At 48.2% G+C, this 7,740-nt stretch overlaps 1 long non-coding RNA gene across 1 annotated transcript; it reads right to left on the bottom strand.

Annotated features, from left to right (window-relative positions):
* Positions 1–382: 382 nt before the first annotated feature.
* Positions 383–7,441, bottom strand: LOC144782985 (uncharacterized). The gene is made up of 2 exons (XR_013601348.1): positions 7,029–7,441; positions 383–1,216 (listed from the first exon to the last, which is right to left on the bottom strand). It is a non-coding gene; the product is annotated as an uncharacterized LOC144782985 (long non-coding RNA).
* Positions 7,442–7,740: the final 299 nt, after the last annotated feature.

Genomic DNA, 7,740 nt, shown 5'->3' with positions numbered 1-7,740 from the left:
TCTGACATCGAGTTTCATTGATAAGTAGCTGCATGTGGGTGCTGTACCGTGATACGTATTTGTTTTCTTCCTGTCACAGAGACTATTTTGTGTTGATTGGTTGAGCTCTCTGGCCTTGTGGATGACTGGATCACAAAGTTCTAGCTAATTTGACTTTCCCCATTACTACGCAACCTATGAGTTTTAGCATGTATACAGCTCTTCTTCATACTGCGATGGAGAATGTAGAAGCACACATCCAGGCAGGTAGCCTACCACATTCTGGGGGAGTGCATGCAGAGGAGTTTTAAGCATTGGCAAAGTCGTCTTCTCAATTATCTGCCAGATTGCGCATGATTAACAGTATTTGTTATTGTCGTTGTACACATGGAGGCCAGAGAAATTTTAAGGCTTTAGAGAGGACTTTATTGAAATTATTGTTTTTTCCAACTAATTGGTCTGAGTCTTGGTTCCTTCCATTTCTGGGCGGTTACGGGTGGTCAGTCTCTCTGGAATTTTTCCTCTTCTCCTTAGCGTAAGGGAAGGGTATGTGCACAGCGCTCATGGTCAGGAAGCCAAAATAAAATGGAGAAAGAAAAGAACGTTTTAGAAATGTGTCCTCTCTCTATGAAGTTCCAATGGGGAGGGGGAGTGAGGGGAGAACACCCGTACCGTCACCCAGTGGGTTCTAATGTTCTAATCACATTAGAACACTCTTCCCGTTAACGTTGGTCCTGTCCCTCCCCCACCCCACTTTGGACTTCCTTAGGAGCGGTCCATTTTAGCAAAACCACCCACGTACTCTTGCACGTACCACTGGGAGCCACGCACCCCCAGGTACGCGGCTGGTGGTCTCGTAGTGCCGGAATGGGTCTGGCTCCCTCTCAGGTCTTGAAGCCTCCTGTTCTGGCGTTGGTACCCGCTCTCGTCGGTACCTCCAGTTCCGCGGTGTTCCGGTAGGCTCCACAGCTTCCGTCTCCAGTGGCCCAGCGTAGAGACGCGGACTCGGTAGTACATGGGCGGGTGACTCTTCTCCGACTCCTTTGTTTCCCCCGAGGTGTCTTCTCCCGTAGGCTGCGCCCTCTTCAGTTTCTGGTCGCGGCTCAAGAGTCCCCGCGCTGGGGGGCTCCTCCCCTGGAAAGGCATGTGATCCCTTCACATGGGTTACGACGTCATCGTATAAACAGTCTGTGTTAAAGGGGCCGTCGACTTCCAGATGTTGGGCCTCTCGTGGTGACTGAAAGCAAAGAACAGGGGAAACAAAAAGGGGGTAATTGTTCCTCTTCCTCCTCACTCAAATGGTTTGACAGCGGCAAATCATGACACATTCCCTCCCCCCCCCCCCCCCCCCACCACCCTTGACAGTTCATGTTTGGGGAACTGTGGCACTCGTGACAGAAGTCAGCATTGGCATTGTTGCAGCCTTTCCTATGTCTGACTTCAAAGGAATAGGGTTGTAACGCGAGGAACCAGCGGAGCATCCTGGCATTATTGCCCTTGCTACGAGCCAATCACTGGAAGGGAGCATAGTCAGTGTAGAGAAAAAAAAGGAGCGCCTCCCAAATAATAGGACAGTTTTTCAATGGCCCACTTCAATGTGGGGCACTCTTTCTCATTGATTGCGTAGTTCTTTTCTCGCGGGAATAGTTTGCGACTGATGAAAGCCATCGGCCTCTCGTTACCCTCCCTGTCTTGCTGAGATAATACTGCCCCTAATCCTATTTCAGAAGCGTCGGTCAGGAGAAGGAAGGGACGTGTGAAGTCAGGGGAGATCAGAACAGGACTGGATGTAATAGCCGTCTTTAATTCTCTGAAGGCTTGGAGGGTGTTTGCATCAGGGGACTTCAAGGCTGTCTCTTTAGTTCCCTTTTTGAGAAGGTCAGCAAAGGGGGCTGCTATCTGAGGGATAAACCGCCTATAATAGCCTAACAGGCCAAGGAAAGCTCTGACCTCTTTTTTTGTCGTGGGGAACGAAGTGTTTGTGATTGCCCTAATTTTCTCTTGTTGGGGTTCGATTATACCGTCCCCTAGAAGGTAGCCCAGATAACCGACCTTATGATAGGCCAACTTAGATTTTTTTGAATTAATATGGAGCCCGGCCTTTTGATAGGGCCTCAAATACAGCCTGACAGTGGTGGAGGTGTTGTTCCCAAGTAGGGCTGCATATAATGATATCGTCCAAATAAGCAGACGAATAACCCCGATGTGATTTCAAAACTACGTCCATCAGCCGTTGAAAAGTGGCAGGTGCTCCATGTAGACCGAACAGGAGGACAGTGAATTTGTATAGACTGGAAGGTGTAGAAAAGGCAGTTTTATGTTGGTCCTGGGGAGAAGAGAGGAACTTGCCAGTACCCTTTGGTCAAGTCTAAGGTTGTTATATATTTGGCCTCCCTCAGCTGTTCGATCAGTTCATCCACTCTTGGCAAGGGGTAGGAATTGAACTGGGTGATGGAATTAACTGATCTAAAGTCTATACAGAACCTCACTGAACCGCCCGGCTTGGGCACGAGGACTATTGGGGACGACCAGTCACTTTTCGAAGGGCGTATGATTCCCGCTTTGAGCATGTTTTGGATCTCGGTCTATATCATGGCTCTTCGAGCCGCAGGAATGCGATATGGGCGTTGTCTAACAACCCTCCCAGGTATGGAAGTGATTGAATGTTGAACTAGGTGGGTTTGGCCTGGCGTATCAGAAAAGATAGGGTAAAAGGAAGCCACTAGGGATTGTAGTGCTTCATTTTGGCCTTCCTGTAGTTCGGGATTGATATCAAGAGCCTCGATGGTGGTGGTATCGAGAGGTTGGTGTCTGCTAGGTATACTTTAGTAGGAGGGTCCCCATACCACTTTTTAAGCAGATTGTGTTAGGACACGGATTTAGTGTCATAGAGACTAGCCCTGATATTGCAAAATAGCGTCTCCTCTTCTTCATTTAACCAGTAAATCTGAGACATTCCCTTATGTCCCTTAGACCTTTCCCATGTAGTAATTTGGAGACGCTCCCTGAGAAGCCTTACAAAACCCGCCTACACCATGACGCCTTTGCTTGGTTTACTGATCCCTTGGTGAAGACCACGTCCCCCTTTCTAAAACATTCCCTGTTCCTGTTCTGGCGTTTTGGGTGTCCTGCCTTGTTCTAACTCCTGTTACGGGTTCATATTCCGGTTTTCCAGTGCCGCTCCCGTATCCTGGAACGTGCACGAAGTGTGGTTCGCTCCTGCTGGCTGCGGAGTGACACGCCGCGTTCTCAGCATTTGTTTTGTGTCGCTCTTGGCGGGCATGCCCCTGTTCAGCCCGTTGTTGCCCGAGAGCCTTGTTATATTTCCCCTGAGGAGTACGTCGTTGTTCCGCTCGAGTCTGGAAGCCGGACAACACGTCTCCACTGTTCCGCTTTCTCGCCCCCAAAGCCAGACAGTTATATTGGTTCTTTTTTGCCCTGAGGAGTACGTGGTTGTTCCGCTCGAGCTTGGAAGCCGGACAACGCGTCTCCACTATTCCGCTCTCGTGCCCTCAGAGCCAGACAGACCTACTGCTTCCTTATTCTTTCCTGCACTCTATTTGGGTCACACCGTTAATTCCCTGAGCTTAGAACACTCATAACTTACGCTCACGGATACCTTATGTGTTTTTGTCTGTCTTCATTCCCTAAATTCATTTTCCAAACTTCACATTCTAAATGAACACTGCCTCGCTATTATATTCCTCTGCCTACACTCGTGGTTGTATCCCCTGCGTGTTGGGGGGTGCCGCAGGAGGAGGTTCAATTTAGAGGACGACGTGAGGATTGTTGAGTAGAGAGACCCTATTTTGATTGCTATCAGTGTGCTTAGAAGTCTCTATAAGTGGAAGTAATACATGTTATGGTACCCCTTTTTTCCCTACAGTACAAGACCTTCCTGACCAATTCATTTCAGAAAACCTCAATTACATCATCTGGGGAAGAGTGGTGGTCACTCTTTGGTTTTTCCCCACACTTTTGGGGAATAATTACTTGTGAGCACGTCTTAGTATTGGTCCTCCAAGTATTATTTTCTAGAAGGGTGTGGATTATTCATCTTCGCTCCCGTGGAATTGCTGGATCCGCGACAGATTGATGTGGAATATTTGTGTTTTGGTTTGAGATAGTTGTAACCGATATGTGGTTAGGACAATTTTTTTTAACGATTTCATATGGCCCCTTCCACTCTGTTCTGGCTTTGGATATGACTGCAGGGAGGAGGACTAGGACTCAATTATGTACTTGTTAGTGGCGCCACTTCTTACCCTTATCATAGAAGACCTGTTGTCGCCTTTGTGCCTTCTCAAGGTTGGTATGAGCAAACTCTCTTAACTTGGCCAACCAGGACCTCAATCCTTTGGAATAATCCAACAGGGCCTGGGTCTCTTCAGGTGTTTCTTTTTCCCAGGCTTCCTGTGTCATTTCCAGGAGGGTCCGTGGTTGGCGACCGAAAAAGGAGTTCAAAAAGGAGAACAACCAAGGCTACTCTGCTTTTGACAACGGATCACAAACAATGCCAAGGGCAAAAGCGCATCCCAGTCAGATCCTTCTGCCGTCATCTTTTTTAGGGTGAGCTTAATGGTACCATTATAACGTTTGCAGAGACCATCCGTTTGCGGGTGATATACGGAGGTTCTGATTTGCGAAATGTCTATACTCTTACAGACTTGCTTCATTAACTCTGAAACGAATGGGGTACCTTGATCCATCAGGATTTCATCTGGAAATCCGACTCTAGAAAAAAGTTCAATCAGTTTTTCGCATATAGAGGAAGTGTTGGGAGTTCTGAGGGGAAATGCTTCCGGAACCGGGTAACATAGCAATGATTACAAGGGCATATTGATTACCCCTCCTGGATTTAGGTAATGGACCTATAAGATCCATTCCCACTCGACTGAATGGCTTGCCTATAATGGGTAGAGGTTGTAGGGGGATTACTGGGGGGTGGTACGTATTTTTTCCCTGGCATACTTCGCATTCCTGACAATACTTAGTGACATGTGCATGGATACCCGGCCAATAGAAATGGTCTAAAACGGCCTGACTGGTTTTTTGTGCCCCAACATGGGCGGCGACCAGATGACTTTGAGCAAAAAACATAACCGGCTCCCTGAAACTGGTGGGTACCAGTAGTTGTCTATTGGCGGTTGCTGAACCTACTCTATAAAGAAGGCCTTTATCTATGATAAACCCTGGATAGGAAAGGGCTTGTGGAGTAGCTTGTTGCCAAGCGGCTTGTAACAAAGGGTCATTTTTCTGGGCAAATCTGAAACTTCTATCACCCTGCCAAGGGGCCTGACTAAGGAGTACGGGTTTACTCGGTGTCCTCTGGAGTTTGGTACAGAGCAATTCCATAAATTCTGGGTGGTCTGTTCCCAGGATCAGTTTCTAAGGTAAGCAGGGGAGAACGCCTAAAATGGCTTCTAGGACCCGATTGTCCGGTAGACGTAGATTTATCCGGGCCGCTGGATACATTTTAACATCCCCATGTACACACCTAATGGGAATAAGATGCTGGGGGAGAATGTCACTAGCTCTAATGAGATGTGCCTGAATGACTGATTGACGACATCCGGAATCAAGGAGGGATCGAACACAAACCCCATCAAGGACTAAACTTACATAAAATCCGGTGCCGAATTCTTCGGTATACAAGACATGACGGGGCAAGTAGTTGATTTACATAGGTTCTTCTGTTTGTTTTTTTGAGGGACATAAACGTGCGATGTGTCCCCATGTACCGCACTTAAAACACTGAGGACCCTTTCCCGTCAGTGTGTCGGATTTGTACAGCCTTGTTTTGTTAGTCTCGGGTATTCCTTTGGAATTTTTGTTCTCCTGTTTTCCTAATCCATGTTTTTGTTTGTTCTCGGTTTCCCAGAGAGGACTACGGGGTTGGGCCCGAGAGTAGGTGGTCGCCATTTCAATAGTTTGTTCCAGACTGAGACTGGTGTGTTGCTTCAACCACCTCTGTGTGGCATATGGTAAAGCCTCTAGAAATTGCTCATGGTAAATCATGTTCATAATTTCCTCCTTGCTATGTTCTTGTGGTTTTAACCACTTATCAGAAGCTGCCTTCAACTTAAGGAACAGCGTCTTGGGAGTGTCTCCTGGTTTGCCTGTTTCCCTTCTAAAGCGTGTTCTATAGGCTTCGGAGTCAAGTCCCAAATGGTCTAGTATGACCCCCTTTATTTCCTCATAGGTCGTGGTACCCAAGGGATTAGCAGCTTGATATGCTTCCTGGGCCTCCCCGGTCAGCAAGGGAGCCAGGAAGAAGGGCCATTTATTCTCAGGCCAGCCAGAAGCTCGAGCTGCTCTTTCAAAGTTTAATAGAAAAGAGTCAGGGTCTTCCCCCTCACTGTATTTCTGTAAGGGTACTGTTGGATAAGTTGTATGACTCCACTGACTCGTGGGCAATGATTTGGCAAAGACATCCGGACGGTCGGATATTCTATACAGGCTCTCTAGTTGTTGGTTTATAGAGGTACTGAACAACTCCCTATCAGCTTGAGATGATGCCCACTCCAACTTCCCTTGGCCGACAATGAGTTGCTGCACTAGGTTCTCCATCCTGACTTATCTAATGGAAAATCCCACTTCTGACACCATGTGTCGTTGTACACATGGAGGCCAGAGAAGTTTTAAGGTTTTAGAGAGGACTTTATTGAAATTATCGTTTTTTCTAACTAATTGGTCTGAGTCTTGGTTCCTTTCTTTTCTGGGCGGTTACGGGTTGTCAGTCCCTCAGGAATTTTTCCTCTTCTCCTTAGCGTCAGGGAAGGGTATGTGCACAGCGCTCATGGTCAGGAAGCCAAAATAAAATGGAGAAAGAAAAGAACGTTTTAGAAATGTGTCCTTTCTCTATGAAGTTCCAATGGGGAGGGGGAGTGAGGGGAGAACACCCGTACCGTCACCCAGTGGGTTCTAATGTTCTAATCACATTAGAACACTCTTCCCGTTAACGTTGGTCCTGTCCCTCCCCCACCCCACTTTGGACTTCCTTAGGAGCGGTCCATTTTAGCAAACCACCCACGTACTCTTGCACGTACCTTCTTCGGGAGCCACGCACCCCCAAGTACACGGCTGGCGGTCTCGTAGTGCCGGAATGGGTCTGGCTCCCTCTTTGGTCTTGAAGCCTCCTGTTCTGGCGTTGGTACCCGCTCTCGTCGGTACCTCCAGTTCCGCTGTGTTCCAGCAGGCTCCACAGCTTCCGTCTCCAGCGGTCCTGCGTAGAGACGCGGACTCGGTAGTAGATGGGCGGGTGACTCTTCTCCGACTCCTTCGTTACCCCCGAGGCGTCTTCTCCGTAGGCTGTGCCCTCTTCAGTTTCTGGTCGCAGCTCAAGTATCCCCGCGCTGGGGGGCTCCTCCGCCGGAAAGGCATGTGATCCCTCCACATGGGTTATGACGTCGTCGTATAAACAGTCTGTGTTAAAGGGGCCGTCGACTTCCAGATGTTGGGCCTCTCGTGGTGACTGAAAGCAAAGAACAGGGGAAACGAAAGGGGGTAATTGTTCCTCTTCCTCCTCACTTAAATGGTTTGACAGCGGCAAATCATGACAGTTATGTAATCCTCTGTGGAAAACGTTTTGTGTTGTGCATGAGGAGCTAGAGATGCGCTCTAATCTTGTCTAGGAGCATAGGGCTAGCACCGTGATGGAGGGTGAGAAGTGAGAGATGGGTGAGCACTGCTGCTGGGAACAGGGTTACGTTTAAAGGGCTATGCATACAAGAACAATATTGAGGGAGAGGATACAAGAAT

The sequence above is a fragment of the Lissotriton helveticus genome, chromosome 9 (genome assembly GCF_964261635.1).
Source record: "Lissotriton helveticus chromosome 9, aLisHel1.1, whole genome shotgun sequence".
In the NCBI taxonomy this organism is placed as follows: domain Eukaryota; kingdom Metazoa; phylum Chordata; class Amphibia; order Caudata; family Salamandridae; genus Lissotriton; species Lissotriton helveticus.
The sequence above is the reverse complement of the archived record's forward strand: the minus strand, read 5'-3'. Positions and strand labels throughout refer to the sequence as shown.